This window comes from Lynx rufus, unplaced genomic scaffold (genome assembly GCF_022079265.1).
Source record: "Lynx rufus isolate CCGP_SWC_20201006 ecotype Redwood Valley unplaced genomic scaffold, mLynRuf1.p SCAF_3, whole genome shotgun sequence".
In the NCBI taxonomy this organism is placed as follows: Eukaryota; Metazoa; Chordata; class Mammalia; order Carnivora; family Felidae; genus Lynx; species Lynx rufus.
The window spans coordinates 35,525,001-35,540,026 of NW_025814845.1; positions in this window are offsets into that span (position 1 = coordinate 35,525,001).

Genomic DNA, 15,026 nt, shown 5'->3' on the forward strand with positions numbered 1-15,026 from the left:
AGAGTGTTTTTCTGGTGGTACAGTGTCTCTCTGCTTCGGAAGTAAGACAGTAAGCCTGGAGGAGGACAGAGTGGGAAGAATGCCCTTCCTCAGTTCAGACAGGACTCTGGTAAAGTCATTTTCTCCGAAGAGTGGTCCTTTCTTATGGACAATGAACTGGAGATATTTCAAAGTGATTGCTCTTCCCTCTACCTTCAATACCACAAGGGAATCTCTTTGGGGATCTTCACTGTAAGTACCTGGTGGGGTCCTGGAGGTAAAAGAAATTGTAACTTACAGTAGTTTCTCAAAATAATCCATGCCTCAGCCTCCAGTAATTCATCATGTAAGTGTTACTACCAGTTTATAGCTCTAGTAGCTTCTACCCTAGATGAGTAAATCTTGGCTGTGACTCTCTGGATTTGCCTTTCTCTCCAGATTTCAGTAGTGGTTCCCTGACATTTCATTTCTCTGAGAAGTCTAAGAAAAGTCACTGGTGTTCAGTATTTTGGGGCTTTGTTTTTGTGGTTTTATTTTGCCACATGGATAAAGTGACAAATTCCAAGTTCTTTATATGTCTGAGCAAAAACCAGAACTCCTGCCCAGCTAACTTTAGATAAAGATGGGAAAGCAATTCAGGAAAGAAGAGACTGCCTTGTCAACCATTGATGCTGGACAAAGTGGACATTTATTTGCAAAATATGAATCTCAACTTGATTCTCATATCTTACACAAAAATGAACTCAAAATGTATCATGGTTTTAGATGGCAAAGCTAAAACTATGAAACTCTTGGAAAAAACATAGGACAAAATATTTTCATAGAGAGCTAGACAGAAAGTTCTTGATACCAAAAAGTATGATCTTTAAAAGAAAAACCCTGTAAATTGGTAATCATTTAGGTTATAAACTTTTGCTTAAGAGAGGATGAAAAGAAAAGCTAACTACTGTAATTTGCAAACCACATATCCACCAAATGATTAATGTATACATATGTCTTAAATACACAAAGAGCTTTCAAAATAGTTGAAAAAAAACAACAAAATAGAAAAAGACAAAAGTCATGGAAAGGTATTTTTCTGGAAAAAAAATTACACATATGTCAAATAGCATGTGAAAAGATATTCAATGTCATTAGCCTTAAGGGAAACATAAATCAAAAGCACAATAGGATGTCACCATACACCATCAGAAGGGCCGAAATGGTGACCATAGCAAATGTTTGTGAGGATCTAGGGAAACTAAATTACTCATGCATTGTTGATGGGAATGTAAAATGATATGGATGCTCTTGAAAATATTTTGAAAGTTTCTTAAAAATCAAAATATTCAGTTTGCATAGAGGCCATCAATTTTACACCTTGGTTTTTATTCCAGAGAAATGAAACTTATGTTTACACACACCAAAACAAAACAAAAAAACTTATACACATAAGTGTTAATGTTACCTTTATTTATAATAACCCTAACACGGAAACAACATAGATGTCCTCAATAAGTGATTGGCTAAACAAACTGTGGGACATTCATATTATGGAACACTACCAAGCAATAACAAGGAATAAACTATTGATACATGAATGACCTGGATGAATTTCCATAAATTTATGCTTAAAAAACCCAATACCAAAAGGTTACACACTCTATTATGCCATTGCTATAACATCATTGAAATGGAAAATTAGAGAAAACAAATAAGAAATGGATGACAGGAATTAAGGATGGGGTTGGAGCTGAAGGGAAGTGGTGTGGCTGTAGAAAGGCAACAAGGGGATTCTTTGTGGTGATGGAAAATTTCTGTGTCCTGCTTCTATCAATGTTAATATCCTGTTTGTGATGTTCTATTATCGTTTTGCAAGTGTTATCACTGGGGAAAATTGGAAAAGAGTCCATAGGACTTCTCTATTATTTCTTACATCTTCAAATAAATCTACAATTATCTCAAAATGAAAAAAGGTTGAGTTTTTTCTAATAAGTTTCTTTTTTGTTACCACTTTATTTTTACTTCTAAAACTTATTTGGAAAAACAATTTACTGGGTCCAGATGATAGAGACAATGACTGCTTTTTCCTGGTATACTTTAAGAAGTTAATATATCCAATCTGAAGCAGGTCTATAGTGATTTTATTTTACAACCTGTGTCATTAGGAACTTGCAGTTTTTTAAAGAAGAAGTTTTTGTTTTCTCTGATGTCATTGATTCAAGCTATTATATTTGTAGAGGCTTTTCCATACAGATATTGTGAGATGTTGTTATCACTTTTTAGGACTACAACTGAAGCCTGTAGAATAAAACACTTTTCTAAATAATAATCAACAAAGAGTATACACTATTATCAATCATGAGTAGCAATTCCCATATCAGTGACTGACAAGAGTGTTATTTGAATATTGTTTTTCATAATATTCAATTACTTATTTGTCATGTATTTGTAACCCAGAGGTATATACGAATCAGAATTTCTTTACATAAGTTAAGTTATGCAAATACTCTTTAGAGCACATAGGCTATTATATTTCCCAGTCATAAAATTGCCTTCAGGCTTCAGGTCAATCATCTTGCACAGAAAATTTTCTTGTGATTTACAGGAGGCATCACATCTGTTTCTTTGCCTAACACCCAAGAGGCAGTTGCTATATTAGATAAAATACATTTAAATTATTGAATGTCAGAAAATTTCCCAGTGTAATACTTCCCATAGTCTGAAGCCATTTCTCATTTTTTATTTAAATGTAAATTTTATGGAGTTAATCTGAATGCAGAATCACGTGACCCTATTACTTCGCCACTTCTGGAAACAGTGAATCATAGAATTTGGTGCTGTAAATCAACTCACAGATAATAATTTAGCCAAAGCCCATAGTTTATAGAGAAGGAAGCTGAGAGTGAGGGCTTATGTAACTTGCCCAAAGCCTCAATTTAAGCAGAGGAAGAAGAGAACTATATTGTGAAAAAAAGGTACATTTTGAATATGACACATTGCAGAAATGTTGAGATCTCTTTGTGCAATGATACTAGATAATGAAAAGAAATCTTGCTACTCATAATGTCACTATCAATTTATATTATATTTCATTTGGAAAGATTTCCTAGAATCCTATAAGATCGTATTACGATCCTCCCTTCGATATGTTTGTGTGGTACTTTTATGTGGAAATCCAGCATACAAGGCAGATTATTTATTTATTTATTTTTACAGAACCAACACTTATTTCTCGCAGTATGATGAAGTCCTAATCTACTATGTGATGGTATTGGGTGGTAGGAAGTAATTAGGATTAGATTATGTCATGAGGGTAGGGCTCTCATGATGATTAATCTCTCATGATGAGATTAGTTCCCCTTATAAGAAGAGGACAGATAGTTCTCCCCACATGCATGCATGGAAGAAAGGCCATGAGACCACACAGCCAGAAGGCAGCTGTCTGTCTACAAGCTAATACAGATTTTAAAAGAGCTGCTTTGCTCATCCTTGCAATCTTCATCAGACAAGTCCTTGAGGAGGATTCCATGAAATCCTTGTTCTCCTCTGAGCCCAATTTGAAAACTACTGATGTGTATTATTAAGCAATAAAAGAGCATATTAAAATTCAGCCTTAATAAAGGCAATAGCATGAATTCCATGAAGATGTAGCTTAAAATAATATAGGCCAGCACAGACTTTGATGACTGGAAATTCAGGGCATGGTTCATTTATTTTTAGTGGCCTGCCCAAGGACTAGAGTAGGACTCAGCAACATGTCAAAAATGTGCAAACCAGTTGAGAGCCTTGCTCTTTCTTGTGTTTCAAAGCCTGTAGCAGATATAGAAGAGGCTGTAACTGGGCTTCAGCTGAGAATGTTGTGTAAAAAGTGCACCACCCTTCAAAAAGATCTTCCCACACATACTTAAACCTAGAAAGTCATTTGTGTCATCAATCTTCTCTTTTAATTTAAGCACCATCCTGTGCTATATGATAATTAACTGCATTATGTTCATTTGCTGAAAATGGTTTTCCTTCATACTTGAGAGCCAGAGAACTATGTAAGTTGATTTTGTTTTCATAGCACATGGAATAAAATATGCAAAGAAAGAGAAGAAATTAACAACAGAAAAATTGGAGCAATAAAACTAATAACAATCCCAAGATTTATTATTTGGACAATATTCAAGGTTTTATAACCACCCAATCATTTTCAACCAGCAGTCAGCATGCTGTCCACCTGTGACTTCCTTCTTCAATCTAGGACAAACTACTGATTTTCCATGAAGTTGTTAACACAAATCACAACTTTTAAGAGCCTTTGTTTTTGATATAAATATCAAAGTCCCTGTTGACTATTAAATATGCTAGAGTTTGATTTATAGCTTAGTAGGTTCAAGTAAAATCAGACATAAGGTGATCATTGCTATATTTCTTCTAAATAAGTCTTGAATGAAGTAATACTACTCTATGTATTAAAACATGTTTTAAGAATCAATATTATGAAATTACTGCTTTAAAAAATCATTAATTAACCAGGAATAGGCAAGAATACTAATTCTATGCTATTTCAACATTTGTCATGTCTTGTTTATTATCCTAGTTACATAAAAATAGGGAAATCTTCATTCTAAACTTATTGAACACATATTTTGTAAATACTTACTATGTGTCAGACTTTATGCTGAATGCTGAGGGGAAAAAACTGTCTCATAGGAAAAGAGACATATTATTTGCTAAATAAATAAACATGTAAAGGGGCTGAAAAGATTTAAGCCTGTCATATCATACAGTAATATGTTTTATATAATTAATACGTATATTGAATAATTATATATAGTGTGATAATGCTTTGCTAATATAATAGGTTCTGGTATTGATGTTCAATTAAGAAGGGAAGAGTTACATCTAAGCATGGGATAAACTTGAGTTAGATATTTGAGAAACATGCTTGTTGTATCAGGAAAAAAAAAAACATGAGGGCTAACTGAGCCCTTGGAGAAAAAGTGCAGGAGTTCCTCAGGAGAGACAAACATTAAAACATACATACAGAAAAGTAATGGCCTTTTCTTTAAGATGGGTAGTGGGTATATGAGGAAAGGAAGAAAGGAAGGAAGGGAGAGAAGGAGGGAGGGAGGGAGGAAGGAAGGAAGGAAAGAAGAAAGGAGGGAGGGAGGGAAGGAAGGAAGGAAGGAAGGAAGGAAGGACGGACAGAAGGAAGCCATAATATTATAAACCGGTATGGGATCATTAACTGGTATAACCACTTCGGAAAATGGCCACACACACACACACACACACACACACAAAACTAGTAAATGCAATCAAATTAAACATCAATAACAAAAGCAGAAATAAATTCTTCTTCAGTCAGAAGAGCACTGGACTGTTGATCTTGGGGTTGTGTGTTTGAGCTCCACATTGGGTGTAGACATTACTAAAAATAAATAAAATAAACTTTAAAAGAAACAAGGAAAGAAAGAAATTAAACCTCTTCTAAACATTTAAAAACAGAAATCTGGGAGTGCCTGGGTGGCTCAGTCAGTTAAGTATCTGACTTCGGCTCAGGTCATAATCTCACAGTCTGTGAGTTTGAGTCCCACATCAGGCTCTATTCTGGTAGCTCAGAGCCTGGAGCCTGCTTTGGATTCTGTGTATCCCTCTCTGCCCCTCCTCTGTTTACACTGTCTTTCTCTCTCTCTCTCAAAAATAAATAAACATTAAAAATTTTAAACGGAAATCTGAATAAAGGTCAATAGAAAATGGTACTGCCAGTTTCTAGAAATCAAAAATATAATTAAAAAACCATGTTTGAATTTGTTGGATAATGCTAAAGAAGTACTCATACAAAGGTTCATAGTTTCAATTAACTGTGTCTCTAAGAATTAATAAAGACCATCTAAGTACTGATGGCTCCCAAATGTCTATCTTTAGCCCAACCCTTTTGCTTGAACTTCAGACCTGTGCTATTCAATATGGTGGACATGGCATACTCACATTGATGACTATGTCTCTCAGTCTTAGCAGTACTGTAACTGAGATAATCAAAATCCTCCTCTCTCAGCATGACTCAGGTAGACCACTGAGATACCGATTCTTCCAGTCACTCAGGCTTTATTTATTTTGTTTTCCTTCAATTAATTTTATTTTATTTTATTATTTTATTTTATTTATTTAATTTTTAGCCATTTTATTTTTCTTTTATTTATTCATTTTGGGGGAGGTTTTTTTTTTTTTAGAATAATTTGTTGTCAAATTGGCTAACATACAGTGTGTACCATGTGCTCTTGGTTTTGGGGGTAGGTTCCCACGGTTCATCACTTACATACAATACCCAGTGCTCATCCCAACAAGTGCCTACTCAGGCTTTAAATCCTTTTGCTCACATTCCATATTTGTCAGCAAATTCTGTTGGCTCTGCTTTCAAACACCCACACTTTAACTACTCCTCAGGGTGTGGGCTTTCATCCTCCTGATAGAAATTGACATCATCAGGGTGCCTGGGTGGCTCAGTCGGTTAAGCGTCCGACTTCAGCTCAGGTCACGATCTCACGGTCGGTGAGTTCGAGCCCCGTGTCGGGCTCTGGGCTGATGGCCCAGAGCCTGGAGCCTGCTTCCGATTCTGTGTCTCCCTCTCTCTCTGCTCCTCCCCCGTTCATGCTCTGTCTCTCTCTGTCTCAAAAATAAATAAACGTTAAAAAAATTTAAAAACAAAAAAGAAATTAACATCATCTCTTGTCTGGATTTTCATCTACCCTCCTAACTGGTTTTGCTTCTTCCGCCTTGGTCTAAGCCCCTGTAGTCTAACCTTAGCAGAGGAGCTGAGTGAGTCTGTTACAAAGTAGAATTGATCATGGCTCCCCTCTGCTCAAGTCCTCCAAAGACTCAAAGTAAAAGCCAAAGTCTTCACTAAGCCCCCTATGGTGTGGCTGGTGTCACCCCATTGATCCCAAGCCCTCTCATACTCTCTGCTTTGCTCCGTTGGCTTCAGCCACATGCCTCTCTGTGCTGTCTCCTGATCAGAGCAGACACACCTCACAACAGGGACTTAGCACAAACTCTTTCCTATTTCTCTGTATCCACATGACTAATTCACTCGCTTCTTTCAGGTCTTTAGTCAAAAGTCACTTTTTCAGTAAGGCCTTGCCTGACCACCTTAAGGCAATGTATCAAAATCCTTATTATTTCATGCTGTCCTCTGCTGCATTTTCTCCTTTTTATTTGTTAGGTATTCTGGATATATTTGGCTCATTTTCTTTGCTCATTGAACATCTCTAACACTGGAAAGTAAATGCCTTGAGGTCGGGAGATTTTTGTCTTGTTGTCTTTTCTGCTGCATATTCAGCGCTAGAACATAATATGTACTGAATGGGTATTTGTTGAATGAGTACATGAAAGAATCCCAAGTTGATGTAAATTTCAAAAACAACTAAAACTAAACCATTTATTGTTTAGAGATAGCAATGAATATGGCTTAAATTTTAAAAGTACAGTAAATTATGAACAAGTGTCATTACAGTAGATAGCTCTGCGAAGGGGATAAAAGAATGTTCTAAAGAAGTCCACAGGGACTTGAATGATATTAGTAATGGCCTTTCTTTAAGATGTGTAGTGGGTCCATGACGTTCATTATTGTTTTTATTTCTACTGTGCATATACTTTATATAAATATTTTGATTTTTAAATTATTTCATAATAAAAGAATACAATGGATGGGGCATAAAGCAGGAAAAGAGATCCAATAAAAGATCATTTTAATATCAGCATATCCTCCCCCCGTGCATGGGGCAATTAACTCTCAACAGTGTAAGTCAATTCTTGGTAAGATCTTGGCAAAGATAATATAAAGGAAAAATGTACTCATATGGCTTAAAAATGAATCATATATAGATTTGTATAAACAATATTCAATACTTAAATAGGAATAAATATATATAAATAAATATCTCTTGTTTCAATATATTTTTAAAATATCCATACATATCCTCTCCCAAAAAGCTAAACATTTCCGAAGATCAAGTCATGCATAATCAAGTAATAAAAGGATTTATCTCATAAACAAGTACATGGGTCACAGTCCAAGAAGTAACATGGCATGTATTTTAAAGCATTTAAATAAATCCACTTACTTATTTGGTTAATAAGACACTTCATAAACCGATTTCTTCCTTAGAAAACCTACTGAAGGCAAGATAATTTAGAACCAATGTTTCCAAAATAAATAACTTTAAATTGTACAAAGTATTAAAATATTAAATCTAATTAAATAATGACACATTTACAAATGTTCCATAATAGTACAATCAGTTTCAGAGGCCTGGTTTATGTTAATATCTTTGAGTGCTTATTCTTTATACAAATCACAACTAAATAGATTTCAAGAGAAACATTTGATGGTGTGATTTATGCAGATTATTTGATTCAATTTCAATTAAGTTGCTTCAGCAATTTAAGCAGCTAATTTGATTAGCTGAAAATGTTTTCCTTCACTAGGATTTATGATAACTTTACATCAGTTCCCCATTGTAAAATGACTTTATTGATTGGTAGAATACCATAAGGCATTTCTTCAGCTTTAACAAGATTCCTTTCTTGTGTGCTTTAGACTCAACTCGTGTAGTATGCAACTGAAGCTCTTGACATTCTATTTATACATTATACACATTTATAAATCACAAAGTATGTTAGCGATTACAGCCATAGAATCATAATGCATGATCTAAAGTTTTTCACCTTTGGTTGAGAAATTACATTTTATCTATTAAGTCTAAAATAAAAGGGAAAAGAAAACTTTTTATTCACAAGTTATGGATCACCTTTGTACTTATGCAATATCTTTGGTAGTTTTTGTTGGTTGGTTGGTTTGTTTTAAAGCGAGTAATGGAAGAACCCCATCTGGCGTTTCTTTTCCTCTACTGTGTTCAATGTATGAGATTTAAAAACAAAACAAAACAAAAACAAAAAACAAAAAAAAAACATAAAAATATATGTTTTTCACAGTACAATGGGATAATAAGAACTTTGATTACAAAGTGTGATTGGCATCAGCGGGTTTTGCTCAGCAGTTCTGACCAAGATTGTCAGTTCTGAACTGCAGGTAATAAAGACTATGTGTACTAAAGACTAAGGGAAAAGAGGAGTAGATTGCAATCAGCTTAAGAATAACTGCCTACCTCCTCCCTGAAAGTGATTCTAAAGTAAGGTCAAAATCATTATTTTTGGAAAGGCATTGTATCACTGCTCTAATGCAACAACTTATTTTGGTTTTTGTGTTTCAGCTGTATTTATTTATTTTCTTATTTTTTATGTTGTTTTTAATGGGAGAGGTAGTGTCATAACTTACTCCCCGTCAGACTCATCATGAACCCATTCCGAGTCTTGTCAATTCTCTGAAATGTGTCATGTCTGAGATCTACACAATGGAAGTTTTACAAGTCACTAAGTAGTAAAAAGCAAAGGGAAGGAAATAAGCAGATGGATAGGACAAACCCTGAAGGCTGTTTGAAGAAGAGACCCTTCCAGATAAATGACTCCGGAGTTCCTAGGAAGCCCCCATCTCTGAAATGCACAATTTACCTAGCCAGTTAAAAGGAACAGAGGGAAACTGGTAATTCATTGCCAGCACTTAAAGATTTATACTTTAAAAGGTAAATATTCTAGCACACTGGTCGATTCATTACACTACAAGTTAATAACCACTTTTCTTGAGCTTGTTCAAAATGACATTTTAAAATGTCACTAAAGTCATTTGGCTAATTTCAAATTATATTTTTCAAAAGGCCCAGCCACGTTTGTCACTAAGAGTTTTAACCTAAACTCTACTCAACCCACAAAAGAGTAATTGTTTTTGTTGCTTCATTTTTTTTTCTCTAGAAAGTGGTTGTAACAACTTGTACAAGATACAGCGTAACATAAATAACAGATGTTTTATAGTGCATATTTAACAATTTGCCAAACATGCAACTCTGCTATTAAAAAACATACATTGATTCCACTCTTAACTACTTTGCTGGGTAGAGGAGAGGGGAAAACAGAGTTAAAAAAAGAAAAAAAAATAATAGGGGCAATGAAGTATAAATCTAAAGTAAATTTGAGAGGTTTATGCATGCCTCATTTTCAACAATCAGTGTATGACCGATGTAGGTTGATCATTAAAATGACTGCAATTATCCATGTTCATCCTCTAGGAATGTGACCATGTAGCTCCTACCATAAAGAGTCAAAAGTGGTTTGACCTGGTTTGACCTGGTTTGACCTTATGAACATATGCCTTGTCTAACAGAGTTGAGATAGGAGTTACAAAGTGTCAATCTGAGCCTACCTTTTAGATGCTTGAACACTTCCACTCATTTTCCAAGCAATTAAATACTCACATGTGAAAACGTCCAGTAGTCTGGAAAAAGGATAAGAGATCTCTTGAAAGAAGGCTAAAGAGCTTCTGACCAGGCAGCAAAACCCTGAAGTCAAGCTATCTATAAACACTTTGGGGGGAGAACTATCATCTTCAGTGGGTATCTTGCCACTCAAAATAGAAGCCTACTTTTCCCAGGCTCCATTGCATTTATTGGTAACTCTTTGATCAAGTTCCAGTCAATAAAATATAAAAAGGAAATATTTATTTAAAATATAAAATATAAAAAAGATATAAAAAGGAAAATTGTAAGAAAGAAATTCTCATGAATTCTAATAGGGTTTAAGACTTTTGTTCCTCAAATGCTCTGTGTTTCTGAGAAAATGATTCTAGAAGCCATCTTGGAATATTCCTGATGATGGAAATCATGTACTCAGGACAATAGAAGAAATAGAAGCTTAGATTTCTCAGGGCGCCTGTATGGCTCAGTCCGTTAAGCATCTGACTTTGGCTCAGGTCATGATCTCACAGTTTGTGGGTTCAAGCCCAGCTTTGGGCTCTGTGTTGACAGCTCAGAGCCTGGAGCCTTCTTGGGATTCTGTGTCTCCTCTCTCTGCTCTTCTCCTACTTGCTCCCTGTTTCTCCCTTTGTCTCTCAAAAATAATTAAATATTTAAAAATGTAATAAAAAAAGAAGCTTAGATTTTTTATTTAATCTAGGAACCAACACACCAATTCATCAGTATCTAGCCAAGAGTTTCTTTTTTTCCATAAAAGAGAAATTCATTTTTTTAATTAAGCCAATTTTAAAGTGTCTTTTTCTTATTCAGACAATTCCAATCTTAATACATTAACAAATATTATTATCCAAAGTATTTAGGGATACTTGCAAATCAATAATTAAAAGGCAAATAATGCAAAGGAAAAATTAGCAAGGACATTTAAAAGCAATGCATAGAAAATAAAAATCAATTGGCTACTATATAAAGAAAAGATGTTTTATCTTACTAGATTTCAGGGACGCAAAAAAAATTTTTAAAAAGGCAGCAAAGAACATTACTTCACACCCATTAGATTGGTGAATTTTTTTAGGTCAGATAATTACAAAGATTGTTAAGACTGTAGAACAAACAGAATTCTTACATGTTTCTGAAATAATTGCAAGACTACTTTGTTTAGCAACTTGACAATATCTAATGGAATTGAATAGCTTCATTCTCTTCAGATCCCAAAATTCCATTTCCAGTAATATATGTTTATTAAATATTTTTGCACATCTGTTAATAAGACCTTATTTTCTAAATATGATTATCCAACCAAAGGAACCAGAATTCCCTGAGAAGTGGTTGATTTCAGGGCTGGGGCTGAGAAAACACAAGATGATCCTAGAGCAACTGGTCGTGTCACATAGCAAGAAAGTAATTTAAAAAAAAATATATATGGGGCCATTTTTAAAAAATAAAAACTAAAACGTAGGTGCTGGTCTGAAAGAGTTCCAAATGGCCAAGTCTGTACCAATTTAAACAGCAAACATAACAACAACATTAGATTAAAACTCATACAACAAAATAAATATCCAATATCCATGAGTTAATACTGACATACATGAATAATTGAATAAAATATGGGGAATAAAGGACAGCTTGCCCTGTCTGAAGATTTCAATTAACAAATATAGAAGTGTTAATCATAAAAATAAAATTCACAGTTATTTTATCAGCAAAAAATGTGCTTATTTAGGAACAGCAGAGAATTTCAATTCAGGGCAAGCAAAATACAGCAAAACCATAGGCAAGTCTGGCAAACAAAGGAGAGGAATGTTGTCTTATAGAGGAAAAGGGGGAGTTGGGAAGGGCTGTTATAAATATACAAGCAGTCCACTGGAGTAAACTGGGACTTCAAAGTGTAGTGGATTTTCATTGGCTGAGTTGTTACTGTTGTCCATTGCTGGGCTTTTGGGAAGGGGGAAAAAAAAAACCTTCTTGCTCCCACTGGCATAGTAAAAGAGTAGCTGAAGTAGTATAGACTAACAAGGAATGCCTCTTCCTGATGGGTCTGCAATTGGCCACCATTGGTAAGGCATGAGAGAACCCCCCCACACACACACCAGTAACCTCTTGACTCCATTTTAAATGAAGTTTCCCTTTACTAATTTTCCTGTGAAGGAAATAGAAAATTATCATTAGGAAACCATAGAAATAAGTGTTGAAAGTAATCCACTGAGAGGAGCCAAGATGGAGAAACAGCATGAAAGTTTTTTGTGTGTCTCGTGTCCATGACATACAGCCAAACCAACACTAAACCATCCTGCACACCTAGAAAACTGATCTGAGGATTAACACAACAATCTGCACAACCTGAACCACAGAATTCAGCAGGTACATGGCGCGGACAAGTGAACTTGGGGAGTGAGAAGGCGCAGGAAGGGAGGTGCTTTTGCGAGTGGAGAGAGGACAGAGAGGGCGGGGGGGGGGGGAGAATACGGGAAAAGCAGCCCTCCCCAAAAGCAGCTGGAGAGAAAGTGGAAAATTGGAAACAGCTGCAGGGACTAAACTAAAAAGGGAGAAAGGAGAAAGGAGAGGGTTTAAATTCCATTAAGACTGTAAACAAGGGGAGCGCAAAGGCTGCAACTCCGCAGCTCCATACCTGGCGGTGCTCTGGTGGGAAGGGCGAATCCCCAGGAGCAGAGTGGGGTCCGGGAGGTTCTTGGGCCACGCGGGGAAAAGCGGTTCCACTGCCGGAAGGACATTTGATAGAGACCGTTGAAACCACCTGGTCCCAGAACCCCAGAAAATGGCCACATTCGCTGGTGCTGGAACAAGGTCCTTAAGGGTGAAGCCTGGTGCCAGATGTGTGTTGTGATTTTCCATAATCCCTGAAAAGCTGCTGCTACACTATTTCACGAACTTTTTTCTGAGGCCGGCTGGCACCTAGCCACAGTCTCGGGGCACCAGCAGCAGCAGGGTACAACAAGCATTCCGGGGTGAAGCCCACGTTCGGCCATTCCTGGGTGAGACCATGCCACAAAGGGGCAGAACGGGTCAAAGCCGCAGTCCTTCAGAAGTAAGGAGCCGGGGAAAACAGCCGCATCTGAGACAAAACTCAGGAGAGAGGTACTGCCGAGGGCTTGGTCACAAACAGTGAAAAAGCGGGAAGTGGATGAAAGCTGAAGACAGAGGATGGGTGCGCGATTGCTGATCCGGGAGAACAGACTGGGTGGCTGGGTGACGCCGTTTTTCACTGCTCCCACGCATGCAGATACGCACCTACGAGCCCCGCAACAATCCACCCCAGTAGGCTAGCAGCGCCATCTAGTGGAGAACAGAGTCATTACACTAAGAGCCATCCAACTGGGCCAACCTGGCTCTTCAAGAACACAAGTCTCATGGCCTGCTTAGTTATAAAGTGCTTCATAGTCTGACTTCTAGGGGAAAACGAAGTAATTTCAGTCGTATTTCAATCTGTTAGCAGGTCCATCTGTTCAATTTTCTTTCATTTTTTTCTCTCTTTTTCATCTCTTTTCTCTTTCTTGCATACAGAAAAACATTCATTTTTATTTTCAATTTTTATTAAAATTATTTCTCTTAAATCTACTGTATTCTTTACATTTGTGTAAATTATTTCAAATTCTATTTTACTCCCATCATCTCATTTTAGTCTACTTCAGTGTATTCACTTTTTCAAATTCTCAATTTCCTCTTTTTCCCCCTTTTATTTCTAATCTATCAAACCATTTTCAACACCCAGAAAAAAAACACACCTAAGATCTAGCATCATTTATTCTATTTGTGTGTGTGTTTAATTTTATAATTTAATATTTTTTTAATTTTAATTTTTTTAATTTTAATTTTTCTACCTCATTAACTCCTTTTCTCCCTTCAAAATGACAAAACAAAAGAATTCACCCCAAAAGAAAGCATGAACAAACGACAGCCAGGGATTTAACCAACACAAATACAATCAAGATGTCTGAACAAGAATGTAGCATCACTATAATAAGAATATAGTTGGAGTCAAAAATAGATTAGAATCCCTTTCTGCAGAGATAAAAGAAGTAAAAAATAGTCAGGATGAAATAAAAAATTCTATAACTGAGCTTCAATCACTTCAGATGATTTGTGAATTTGACTATGATATGCCTTGTTGATTGTCAGTTTTTGTTGAGTCTAATGGGGGTCCTCTGTGCTTCCTGGATTTTGTGTCTGGGTCTTTCCCCTTGTTAGAGGAAATCACCGCAGATGGATGCCACGGTGGCAAGGATGGATGAGGCAGAACAGAGAATCAGAGATATAGAGGACAAACATACAAAATAATGAAGCAGGAAAAAAGAGGGAGATGAAGGCAAAGGAGCATGATTTAAGAATTAGAGAAATCAGTGACTCGTTAAAAAGAAACAACATCAGAATCACAGGGGTCCCAGAAGAGGAAGAGTGAGAAATTGGGGTAGAAAGGTAATGTGAGCAAATCATAGTGGAAAACTTTCCTAACCAGAGGAAAGACACAGACATCAAAATCCAGGAAGCCCAGAGGACCCCCATTAGACTCAACAAAAACTGACAATCAACAAGGCATATCATAGTCAAATTCACAAAATCCTCAGGCAAGCAGAGAATCATGAAAGCTGCAAGGGAAAAAAAGTCCCTAACCTACAAGGGAAGAGAGATCAGGTTTGCAGCAGATGTATCCACCGAAACTTGGAAGGCCAGAAAGGAGTGGCAGGATATATTCAATGTGAT